General features: G+C 42.8%; 1 protein-coding gene and 1 long non-coding RNA gene across 2 annotated transcripts in view; one reads left to right on the top strand and one right to left on the bottom strand.

Annotated features, from left to right (window-relative positions):
• Window positions 1-13,540, bottom strand: part of LOC119782907 (adhesion G protein-coupled receptor A3) — a 282,681-nt gene that overhangs the window by 28,431 nt on the left and 240,710 nt on the right. The window lies entirely within an intron of this gene.
• On the top strand, window positions 10,490-10,868 carry LOC119782908. The gene is made up of 2 exons (XR_005280724.1): window positions 10,490-10,651; window positions 10,803-10,868. It is a non-coding gene; the product is annotated as an uncharacterized LOC119782908 (long non-coding RNA).

Below are 13,540 nucleotides of genomic sequence, written 5' to 3'. Positions count from 1 at the left end.
CTCACTCCAGAGGAGAGACAGAGGCGTTTTCTTAGCAAACTATGTATCTACTGTGGTGAGAGTGGACACTTCATCGCCTCCTGCCCGGCTAAATCCAAAGCCGGGGCCCGCCAGAGGATCTGAGGAGTCTGGCGGGCCAAATAAACACGAAGAAATCTCCTCGACTGTTACTGCCTGCCACGCTTTTTTGTGATAATCAAAGCCTCTCCTTCTCTGCTTTCGTCGACTCAGGCTGTGAACGTAACCTAATCGACTCTAACCTCGTCCAGCAACTCCAGATTAAAACCATTCCTCTCTCTCAGCCTCTCTGTGTATCCGCTATTGACGGGAAAAGACTCCATCGAGTTACCCACCAAACCCAGCCCCTCGAGCTACTTCTGTCAGGTAACCATCGAGAGACAATAACATTTTTTGTTTTTCCCTCTGCATGTTCCCCGCTGGTTCTCGGGTTTGAATGGTTGGAGGAGCATAACCCTCACATTAACTGGACTAAACGTCATCTGGAATCATGGTCCACTACGTGCCACGAAACATGCCTTCGTTCTGCTGCCCCCGTGTTGGGGTCTCCTAGAGGTGGGGGGGAGATGGACTCTCCTGACCTTTCTTCAGTCCCCTCTGAGTACCATGACTTAGCCCCTGTCTTCAGTAAGGTCAGTGCGACGTCCCTACCTCCACACAGACCATACGATTGTGCCATAGAACTTTTACCTGGTGCTCCTCTTCCTAGCAGCAGATTGTATAACATTTCCAAGCCCGAAAGAGAAACTATGGAAAAATACATAAACGAATCATTAGCTGCTGGAATAATTCGTCCTTCATCCTCTCCATTGGGCGCCGGGTTCTTCTTCGTGGGGAAGAAGGATGGTTCCCTGAGGCCTTGTATAGACTATCGAGGTTTGAACCAGATTACAATCAAAAACAAATACCCACTGCCTCTTCTCGCCTCTGCCTTTGAACCAGTACAGGGTTCAACAGTGTTTTCCAAACTGGATTTACGAAACGCTTATCATCTCCTCAGGATCCGTGAGGGCGATGAATGGAAAACTGCTTTCAAGACACCCTTGGGCCAATTCGAATACCTAGTGATGCCCTTTGGTTTAACTAATGCTCCAGCCTTCTTCCAGGCTCTAGTAAATGATGTTCTCAGAGACTTTCTCAACGTGTTTGTTTTCGTGTACATTAATGACATTCTCATTTACTCCAAGAACCTCGATGAACACAAGAAACATGTCCGTCTTGTCTTGCAGAGACTTCTGGAGAATAAGCTGTTCGTGAAAGCCGAGAAGTGCGAATTTCATCAACCTTCTGTCACCTTTTTGGGGTTTGTGCTAGAGGGCGGCCAGGTAAAACCTTCAGAGGACAAGATCAAGGCAGTCTTAGACTGGCCAGTTCCTGAGAACCGAAAACAACTTCAGAGGTTTTTAGGATTCGCAAACTTCTATCGTCGGTTCATTAGAAACTACAGCCAGACCGCCCTTCCTCTAACTTCCCTGACCTCTGTTAAACGCACATTTCAGTGGACTCCCGAGGCTCAAGCAGCATTCGAAAAATTAAAATCCTTGTTTTCCAGAGCACCTGTCCTTATTCAACCTGATCCTGCGAAGCAGTTTATCCTAGAGGTGGATGCTTCAGATTCCGGTGTTGGAGCTGTCCTATCCCAGAGGCTCGACTCAGACCAGAAAATACACCCTTGTGCTTTCTTCTCCCGTAGGCTCTCTTCCGCTGAACAAAACTATGATGTGGGTGACCGAGAGCTCCTGGCTATCAAACTGGCGTTGGAAGAATGGAGGCATTGGCTGGAGGGAGCTGAGCACCCGGTTCTTGTGTGGACCGACCATAAGAACCTGGCTTACATCCAGTCAACAAAACAAGCTAATCCTCGCCAATCCAGGTGGTCAATCTTCTTCTCTCGTTTCAACCTAATCATCTCCTACAGACCCGGATCCAAGAACGTGAAGCCAGATTCTCTCTCTCGTCTCTACTCCGTCGATCATCCCGAGACTCCTGAACCTGTTCTTCCGGCTTCCTGTACCGTAGGGGTGGTCAACTGGGAAATAACTGACCTCATCAACTCAGCTCTGGCCACTGAACCCGATCCAGGTAACGGTCCCTCTAATCGTACCTATGTCCCATCTTCTGTCAGGTCCCGTCTTATCCAGTGGATGCATGCCGCCAAATTCTCTGCTCATCCAGGAGTCAGTAGAACCATAGCTCTAATCTCCAGACGCTTCTGGTGGCCCACTCTCCACAGGGACGTAAAGGAGTATGTGTTGGCTTGCCCCACATGTGCCCGTAACAAAGCCTCACACCAACCTCCTTCTGGCCTGCTTCAACCACTTCCTGTTCCCTCGCGTCCATGGTCCCATATCGCCATTGATTTTGTCACCAGTCTCCCAGTCTCCCGAGGTATGTCCACTATACTCACCATTGTTGACCGCTTCTCGAAGTCCTGCCACCTTGTTCCCCTCAGAAAGCTTCCCACGGCCTTCCAGACTGCTCAACTTCTAATTAAACATGTTTTCCGGCTTCATGGCATCCCCCAAGAGATCCTCTCGGACAGAGGTCCTCAATTCATCTCCCAGGTATGTAAGACTTTTTGCTCTGCTCTCGGCTGCAAACCCTCTCTCACCTCAGGTTACCACCCCCAATCGAATGGTCAGACAGAACGCATGAACCAACAGTTGGAATCCACCCTCCGCTGCCTCATGTCAAATAACCCCGTGGACTGGAGCCAATTTCTTCCATGGATTGAATATGCCCACAACTCCCTCCGTTCTGCATCCACTGGAGAATCCCCATTCCAGGTCAGTCTCGGGTATCAACCGCCTCTTTTCCCCGCAGATGAGAGAGAGATATCGGTGCTGTCCGTCAATCATCACATCCGTTGTTGTCAGAGGATCTGGAGGGAAACCATCGCCACACTCAACCAGTCTTCAGCATCTGCAAAACGTTTCGCCGACGCCAAGAGACGTCCCGCCCCCGAGTACTCTGAGGGCCAGGAGGTATGGCTCTCCACTCGAGACATCCCCCTCAAGGGGATGTCTCGAAAACTCTCCCCGAGATTCATCGGACCTTACCGGATCACTCGAGTTATCAACCCCTCAGCTGTCCGTCTCCAGTTACCTCAGTCCCTCCGGATCCACCCCACTTTCCACGTGTCCCAGATCAAGCCTGTTTCCTCGAGCCCTCTGTGCCCACCGTCCGACTCCCCACCACCCGCCCCTGAGGTTGATGGCCATCCGGCCTTCACAGTGCGCTGCATTGTGGACTCCCGTCGACGAGGTCGCGGATGGCAGTACCTCGTCGACTGGGAGGGCTACGGACCGGAGGATCGCCAGTGGGTCCCAGGCTCGTACATCCTCGATCCTGCACTCATCGAGGAATACGAGCGTTCCTGCACATCTACCTCTTCCGGACCGCCAAGGGGCGGTCGTTGAGGGGGGGGGTACTGTTGGGAGCTGGAGAAATCCCATCTTTCTCCAGCAGAGTCCGCCGTGGATCCTCTGAGGGAGCCTCATGCACAGCTGCAGCTCGTCAAAGATCATCAGAGGATCCACTATATAAGCTGTCTTCAGACCTTGCCTCAACGCCGCAGTGTTGTTCCAGTTGGTCAGCGCTAAAGCCTAGATCCTCAGTGTATCTCCATGACTTTGAATCCAGTCTGGATTCTAACTACTGTCTCTGTTTTCCAGGAAACCCGTGCCTCCTCTGTGAGATCTCTGGAAGACCTAACCTGCCGAGCCGACCCTCTGAGCCAAACCCTGAAGATTCACAGAGAACCCCCAAGCAGCTCAGGACTAGAGCTGGGAAATCTAAGCCAAGGTCTGTTCAAGCTAAGACGTGAGACGCTGAAGCAGCAAACGGACTCTGCTGACAAACCCTTCTCCAGAACCAACAGTGACTCTCCCAAGGTTAACCTGAAGAACCCTCAAGGTACAATCAGTGAACCAGTGGAAATCAAACCCTGTCAGCAGTCACTAACTGTGCTGTCTCTCACGCAGACTCCGGTGAACCAGTTCCCAGGCCCAAACCAGAATCAGTACATTCTGTGTGTTTGTGCTTTAATAAACTGTTGAACTCTTCATCCTTGTGTCCGTCAGTGGTGTTCTGCATAACTGGGTCTCCTTCAGTGAACCCATCATGACACTATTTGTCGTTATAGGCAGAAAATTTCATGTATTTATTTGTGTATATATATATCACGTATGTATTTATGAAATAGATTATTATACAGTGATAACTTTAAAGAAATAGGAACAACACATATATCATTGTCAAAGTTTTTTTATACAATTTTAAATCTGTTAATTAGCTCAAAAACACAGATGAATCTCAGGTCAGTGTGTTTAGCCAAACTGTCCTGCTAATACAAAGCAGAAGCAATGTTGGCTCCTTGGACCTATCTCACTGTCCTTTTATTGGGAATCTTGAGGTTATTTCTGATAAAAACTTCAAATTTGAAAAAAAACAGGTCAGGACAGTGGTCCAGTCCAGACTTTAATCGTTTCAGCCTAATTGGCAAAAGCAAGAAGACTTATCCTTCTCATGATGCCCTTGAAACTGTAATTCATGCTTTTATCTCTTCTAGATTGGACTCCTAAAACTCCTTTCACAGGATTGTCTGAGTCTCTCCCTCACTGTCTCAAACCCATCCAGAAGTATGCTGCTTGACGATTAGCATGGACAATCCAACTATAATGTTCTTATTCCGGGCTTCCTGTTCCTTTTAGACTTGATGTTATCATTTTGTTCTTGGATTTAAATGTTCTTATCTTTCTGAGCTCGTACACAGCTATCATCCTTGCAGAGCTCTGAGAAATAAAGATCAAATGATTTTGGTGGTTCCTAGGGCAAGATAAAAATAACTTTTTTTCAAAAACTATCCATTCATTCTGATTTAGTTTGAGCCATTTTATGTTGAAGCGTGGGACTAATTTGTCTTAAAGCATGCATAGCCGTAACCTGAAAGAGCTTTATTTAGAAAATGATGTGCAAAAAGTACTGAGCCGTGGAAGGGAATACAACACATATTTCATACATGTATCTCTAAAACTAAAAAACCTTAACAATTTACTAATTAACTCCCAAATCCTTTAAAAAAACTTTTTTATATGCATTGCACAGAAAGCATTTGGGGCTGTGCTCTGTTCACCAAATGATGTACTCACAGTAAAATTGTCAGCCGTGTAGATACATTATTTAATAACTGGTCATTTAGGAATTGACCCATGGTGGAGGACCCATGTGTTTATTGTAGAACTCTTCGATACTGACTCAAACAGTCTGCCATCTTATAGTTCAAAGACCATTAAGCAGAACTGAAAGTATTTATGGACCGGTGTCTTTTTTTTCATACCAGTCATTCAGACAGGATAATTGAAATGCACTACTCATCAGGACTCCTGGTACGAACATGCAAATATTACAGTGTGTTTAGAATAGAAACTGCTAGGGTCCAGATGAGAGTGCATAAACATTAACATGTCCCTCTCCTCATTAACTTCTAGTTTAATGAATAAACTACAGAACATTCTTTGTACCAGTAATAACAGAGAATATTTATTTAACAGCTACATATTACTCGCACTGCCACTGCTAAAAAAAGATGCTACTAAATTACATTTTATTGTTGTTGTTTCTACTTCTTCTTGCATCCCCTCCTTACTACGATCATCTTAAAATCTTTCTTTGCACTTTTCACTGTTCGTATTTTAACAAGCTATCATAGTATAAATACTCTTCACCCTTTGCTATCCATTCAACACACTGCACTCCTCCAATACTCACCCTCATTATATTGCTAGAACTCTCTCCCCAACCATAGGAGACCTGAACCTTCATCTGATGTTTACATCCACAATTTTCCAACCACCGTTTTTTATTATCTCTTTGTGCTGTCCTGATTTTATTTCATTTTTTTTTTATAATTTTAATTTCTACTTACTTTATATTTTTCTGTATTTCTAAGTCCCTACCTTTATCCACAATTGTTTTATTTCCTTTACTGATTGCTGACCTTACTATACTGTACATACAAGGCTCTTCAATGTATAACACATAATACTCCCCTACTTGAATATTCCACATTTGTTTTTAGGTATAGTGCGAATACTTGCTTTACATCCATCCTTTAGCTCCCATAATGATTTTCACATTTTTTTCCTTTAATACTTCAATTTACATCTTACTTTCATTTGTTCTAGCCCATGTAACTGTGTAATGAGCTAATCATTTTTTTTTTCAAGATTATCTCCTTGGTGACTGAGGCCACTTCAGTGAAGCAACTAAAATGTATCTGCAATTCAATTAGCAAATATTGAGATGTATTCTGATATTATGGATCCCTAATGGTTATATGTCACTACCTGGTTGCTACAGCAACAAGTAAAACATGAAAATAAAATCCAGAGTGAAATCAAAGGCTACGTTCACACTGCAGGCCTTAATGCTCAATTCCGATTTTTTTGTGAAATCGGATTTTTTTGCGTGTCCGTTCACACTTCCAAGTATATGCGACTTGTATGTGATCTGCTGTGTGAACTGAAAGTGTTCAACCGAAGCGTCCCGCATGCGCACTCGAGGACGCGATGACGTCACATGTAGCAAGCGTCCTCAGTGTTTGCGGAAGTAAACATGACTCGTAATACCGCAGCGTATATTGCGTTCTTTAAAGCTACAGTGTGTAATTTTTACAGGAATATAAAGTCAGAAATGTAATATATTATACATAACTATGTTATTTATCATCACCTTGAGCTCAGCCTTTTAACCATAATATTTGCGTTGCCTTAGAATTCGTTATTTATAATTACATAGGAGCGGGTCGCGCAGCCATGGGGGCTGACATCTTTGCTCTACGGCAAGTGCAGAGGCAATAAACTAGCGATTGCGAGATCTCCCATTACGCTCGAAAATAACTACGGCAAGTTGAGAGAGATGAACTGAGATGGTACTGAACAGTAGATGGCAGTATTATGCCTGAGAAGCGTTTAGTCTGCCTGAAACCAAAGAAGAAGAAGAAGCAGGTATACGGCGCTTCAGTAACAACAAAGGTGAACAAGGCGGCAGGCGTGAGTGACTTGGCAAACTGTTTGGCACTGTGTGGCCAAACATCAGACGAATGGAGGATCATGCCTACTCTGTATCACAACGAAAAGCGGCGGACACCGAACCCCCGTCATCTAAGAAGCGGAAACACGACAAGAATAAACTCAAGCGTGACAAGAAACGGCAAAAAACACGGATCAACATTGGCACGGCATTTCCACGATGGAAGTCACTGATGGAGGAAAAAGGTTTTCAAAGTGACGCTCAAGTTGCCAGTTTTCTCTTGGACAGGTAATTAATCCTACACACACAATTGTCTTTTTATACACGTAATACCCCACCCCCACATCCCGTTTCAACCAAACTATTGTCAAGATGTCAGGTAGCATTACCTAGATAAGGCCACAGCTTCATAAAATTACCACAGCTGATAGTGGCGTGTGTGAGTGTGAGAGAGACAGATATATGAAGCTGCATATTAGCGAGCTACGTGCCAGGCAGCAGACTTATCACTGGATTTATCTAACACTTGTATCTGATAGCTGTTTATCACGTATACAGGTATATTTCAATATTGTAAGTCTAGGCAAGCCATTCCTCTCAGCTTCATCTTATGTACGGTAACAGCAATTATTACAGCTGTGTGTGACTCTGTAACCTCAGATGTGTCACTGGTCCTACAGCTATGAGAGAAGTCCTTCAGCGTCTACTCCGATGAAGGGAAAACCCTCTCTTGTGACAGCCCCAGCTCTGTCAACGATTGGTGCTTCTAGTGGCACAGAAAGGCAAGTCATCACTCTGAAACTATTGTGGTCCCAACACACTTCATAACCTGATTGTAGTTTTGTTGTATTGTGACATTGGTTCAGTAATAAATAAAGCTACTCTAAGATTCTGATGCTAATAAAATAGCAAGTGAGTCAGCTTTCTGTAGTGTTTACCGTCGCTCTCCATATGTGTAAAGAAACATGCTGTGATTATACTTTACAGAGAGGAGCATTTGGATGTAATTGCAGGAGCTACAGAAATTCAGAGCCTGGAGCAAAGGTAACAGCTAACTTGTACCATCTTTGAGCTATGTCATCTTCTTTTATAAACTTATAATTGGTGTATTTTTTTTATTTTTTAACAGCTTACAGGACATGAGTATTGTTGAGGAGGAGATGGGGGAAAATGTTTTCAATGATCTGTTGAATAGTGTGTAAGTGATACTTTCTAACTATTCTAAATGTGCTGTGAACGATTTTTATATTTTTAATTTTTTTTGTTCCCCCCTAATTTTCCCTTCTTTACAGAATCGATTGGACAGATGAAGGTTCTTCCAACATTCATCCCAAAAGTGATGATGACAAGAATTATGACAGCTCAGATGAAGAGTATTTTCCACCTATTTGTATACGGTATGTCATCACTCATTCTTTGTACTGCTACTGTTGTGTGGTATTATAGTTTTTTTTTTGTCAAATTATTTGTTGCACACATGCTTTCATTATGTGTCTCAATAGAATGGGTGGAGCACTTAAAGGACTATCAATTGATGAACTTCCAGTTATTGGACTAGATGAAACTGTACATGATCAGCCTGCACGTGAAGATCCTCCTGATGAGCCACCATGTGATGAAGCACCTGCTTTCCCACAGCCACTGCATGTCCTCTGTGAGGATGACATCGGTGCCAGAGCAGCAATAGTTTATGAAGACTGCTTGAAACAACTGGCCACATTTCTGATCCTGCCGGTGGATAAGTGTACAGCTCTTCTTCAGACTGGCACGTTTTGCAACAGCAGTGCCCCATTTGAGATAAACATCGCTACCAAGGGGACAGCAATAAGTGTGGAATGGGTAAGTCTAGACCCTTGTGGCACATCGTAAGATTATGGTTGTCTAGCTATGACAATTTTCTAGTGGAAGCCAGTATTATTTATTTATTTATTTATTTATTCGCATGTCTTTGACTTTTAGGTCTGTCCCAAAGGACACAGCTTGTGGAGATGGAATTCCCAGGCAAAAATGAAGTTTGGGATGCAAATAGGAGATTTTCTCTTGTCCACCAACATTTTACTGTCTGGCAATAACTATGCAAAGGTTGCCCTTTTGTTCAAATTTATGAACATGGGGATGGTGAACAAGAACACCTTCTTCTCCATTCAGGACAGTTACTGTGTTGACACCATAAAAGACTTCTGGGAAGAGAGGAGGAGTGAGGCCCTCAGTTCCCTTCAAGGGAAAGATGTTGTTGTTCTAGGTACATAGCTCAACGAGTAATAAAGACATTAGACAAGGACAGTGTGATTGTAAGCAGCTGATCATTTTATTTTTTGCCTTTTTGTATTTGTTACTTTTTCAGCGGATGGAAGAAATGACTCACCAGGCCACTGTGCACAGTACTGCAGCTACACCACCATGGAGAATGACACCAAAGAGATCATTCATGTTGCCACCATTGACAAGCGGCACACATCCTGGAACTCTGTTGTCATGGAGAGGGAGGGCTTTATCCAGACTGTAGACAAGCTAACATCAGAGATAAAGCTTGTAGAGGTCTGCACTGATGCTCATGCCCAGATTGGGGCCCTTATGAGTAAGGCTTTATCTGATAAAGTGTATGAATTTCTTTGTTTTAAACATTACTAGAATACTGTAGTGATATTGTATGTTTCTCTACTTTGCAGACCCAGATAAAGGCAAATACAAGGCACTTGGAATTCATCACAGTCTGGACATGTGGCATGGTGCCAAAAACCTGGCTAAAAAAATAGCAGCTGTAAGTTAAAAAATGGCTCAAATGTTATCATTTACATTAATTATAAAGTGATGACTGTATAGGCATCTACAGTATGACTGAAGTTAGCTAATCAATCAGGTGTATTCTTCAACATTAAAATGTGTCTACTTTTACCCTTACATGTAATATGGTTGAATACCTTATGTCATTTGCCTTTTATATATGTTTTGTTTTTCTGCTAAAGGCAGCAAAAATCAAAGGACAATCAACCCTCTTTGTCTGGCTGAAAGACATTGTGACACAACTGAGCAGTTTCTTGTAAGTGCATATGTGTATGAGAATTTGCACACATATTTAATGTAGTTCAGGATACAGTTTGTGTATGAAAAAGACAGTGCTTTTCTACTTTCTACACAGACACTATGGATTGGCATCACCCACCATGTGTGCAACATTCACACATGGAAAACAGGAAAATGCGAACATGGACATCTGGAAGAACTGCATGGAAAGGAGTGGATCCAGAGAGACTCCAAATGCCACAAAGCTTTAATAGACATTATTCTCAATAAGCGTTGGCAGAAGAATGTTCATAAATACCTACGCCTCAGGTAAAGTGCATCTAAATGCTTCACACAAAATCACATTGTGTACATTATACTATTCTGTGGTTGTTTTTCCAAACACTGAAGTTTACAATTACTGTTCAATCAGATCAACTGCTGACCTAGAAGCATTCCAGAACCATATTCTGATGTATGCCAGCAAGCGTCATGCTTTCAGTCCCCCAGTTTATGAGGCAAGAGTTCTGCTGGCTGCTCTTGACTACAACTTCCATCGGAACCGACCTACAATGAAAACAGCCGAAGGCAAAGAGATGTAAGTCTAATAAACTTACAACTAAATACTCCCAGTAACTACAGCACATACTGACACTCTTAATCTATGTTTTTTTAAAAGAGCTTATTTATTTTTTTCTTTTGTGGGGGAAAAAAAACTGACTCTGAAGTGTTGTAATCTGTCTAATTAGTTTCAGAAGGCTGTACAACAAAAACGCCAGAAGATACAGTGTATATGCCCTGAAATCTGAAAAAAACTACAGCTATATCCCGGAGCTGCAGGAACGAATTCTTAAAAGAAGACTTGTGACTGAGGTGGGGATGCCGCGAAGACGGAGCCTTCGACCAGATGACCCCAGGAGGCTCGGTTTGGTGCCCCCCATAACTGCACCTGCCACATCAGAACTTGTGCCAACACAAGTCAAGAGAGGTCTAGGTAAGTCACACACATTTATTTGCCTCAATTGTGGCATATTAGGGTATAGCTTGCATGAAAAGTGAAGTAAGATGTTGACCACAAACAGAAATCAGTGCAATACTATACTAACTACTTGTATCATGACACTGTCTCCAACAGGACCAGTCTTCAGTCCACCTGATGATATGTGATTCAGACATCCTGCTTCATACAACATGAAAAAAAGTTGTAATGAACGAGTTCAGATGTGTACAGATATTGCTGGGAAATATATTCCCCTTTTGCACAAGTGAAAATATCTATGTCACTGCAGTAAATAAATGATGCATAGCTGGTGATCCGCTGTTTTTCTTATAGCTATTGTATTTTTTATACAAATTTGAGTTGAAGGCAGAACTACAGGATGATAGGGTGCATTTAGCTTTCAGTTCAAACAAGAAATTATACTTTATTTTTTGACTTTGTCAAAGACAGTTCTGGTGAAGATGAAATGAGCTGTTTACAACTATTTATACACTAGAAACTGCAGGTTTATGATTGTACAATGTTTCTATTTATATTGTCAAGATTTGAAGAGATGGCCAAAATATTTAACTTGGAAATTATTTAGATTATAAACTGTGTCAACATAAGTTATTTTTGTAGATTCCTCTTTGGGTTAAAATTACATGGACAAAGCTGATCCCTGTGATAACACAAGTACATTAGTGTAGCCTGAATTAGAAATTATCATTTACAAACATAACAGGAAAGTACTTTTTCTATGGGTCCATGCTTATATGTATATACTGACAAATACAACAGGTATATGTAATTTTTTAGATTTTATTTACAATTGCAAAAACAAATAACTTTCACAAATAAATAATTTAATACAAAATAATTCCTGGACAAAGTTGCAGTGAAAAAAATAGAACATACTTTGAAAGATAATAAAAAATAGTAAAGTCTAACCACAAAAAAAGGAAAAATAGCTTTGATGCCCTGATGATGTTCACACAGGTTTGTGAGCACTTGTGGTCCTGTATTGACATGCCAGAGGGCCAGGGAGAATACTCAGATGCCTGGTATGAATCCTGTGTAATGTCCAGTGGGGTTAGGGAACTTGTCCCTGATGCTCCAAACACAGCAGCTGGGGATGACAACACGGTTTCCCTGGCCTAAAGAGCCATGTTGCCAGAAAATAAAATGCCTATATGCTGCATAACGGTACTCCCGGTTGTCATCCCCAGGCCCCCTAACTTGCCCAAATACTGTCAGTTCCTCCCTGTACTGCCTATGAATACGTAAAAAACCTTCTTCCAAGCAGTACTGGGAGAAGTGAGGTAGCCGGCTTACACAGTGAGCTGGATCCTGGCCACAGCATATCCTCTCCCGGTCTGTAGGCATGTCCCTGCAGTTACCACAAGTACACCATGGTACTCCCTGTACACCAGTAAACGGTGGGGCACCATGCCTGAGCTGATGCATCATCAGGGCATCAAAAAGTAGTCCTGGCTGCCTCTCCAGGAGCTGGGTGGTGAGCTCCCTGTGCTCCTCCAGGGTCATCTCCCCAATAAGTCTCTGAGAAAATTAAACACAGGACAAATACATGTAATGTTTTAATATATTATCAAATGCTAATATCACTGCAGTTTTTGGAGTACATGATGCTCAGACCTGTCTAAAACAGTAACATGCTGCGTGATGATGCTGTTACTCTCCAGTATACTTATTCAGCAACGTCCCTGACGTTTCACAGGTAATGATTCAGTAATTTTCTGTAAAATAATTTTCTGGATATATACCTCGGTTACTTCTCTCCGGCTCCTTTGGAGATCTTCAAGCCTTTCCTCCTCTGATCTAGTCACCCCGCTGGCTCCTCTCCCTCGCCTGGCCCTGGCTGCACGCCCAGCCCGGCCTCTCTGCCCTCTTCCTCTCCCTTTTCCTCGCCTTGTAACCCCCGTGCCACAAACAAGACTTGGACTCTGTAAACGGGGAATATATATTCTTCCAGCGAACACAATCTCGCTGTTAAACTAATGAATACAATTACTTCGTCTGTTTATATCACCATGCAAAGCAGCTCACCAAAACGTCACAACGATGTAGAAAAAATAACGGGTATATTCATTATCTAAAGTCTACATGAAATCTATACCCTACACAGACTAATGAAATACTATCTGTAAAATTATCTATGTAAACAAACCTCATCACTTGAGAAGGTAGGTGATTCCGACGTCGTGGAAGACATTTTGTCCCATAACGCTCGCCGTACTGTTGGGGGGAGAAGCGGTGGGGGGGAGATGTTCATGTTGCTGCAGTCTGCAGTCTGGACGTTAGATGTCGCTGAAAATTACACACTGTAGCTTTAAGTTCTTCTCCAACAGGAGCAGGCACATTACGAACGAAATCTTTTTAAGAAGATCAAAAAGAAAGAGAGCCAGGTTCCGGTAAGACCCTTCGAGTTTGGTCTGAATCGAGCTATCTTTCCAAATATGAATTAAGTCAGCAACCTCACTTTCTCTC

Source organism: Cyprinodon tularosa, unplaced genomic scaffold (genome assembly GCF_016077235.1).
Source record: "Cyprinodon tularosa strain WSP-4 unplaced genomic scaffold, ASM1607723v1 ctg199, whole genome shotgun sequence".
Taxonomy (NCBI): Eukaryota; Metazoa; Chordata; class Actinopteri; order Cyprinodontiformes; family Cyprinodontidae; genus Cyprinodon; species Cyprinodon tularosa.
The sequence above is the reverse complement of the archived record's forward strand: the minus strand, read 5'-3'. Positions and strand labels throughout refer to the sequence as shown.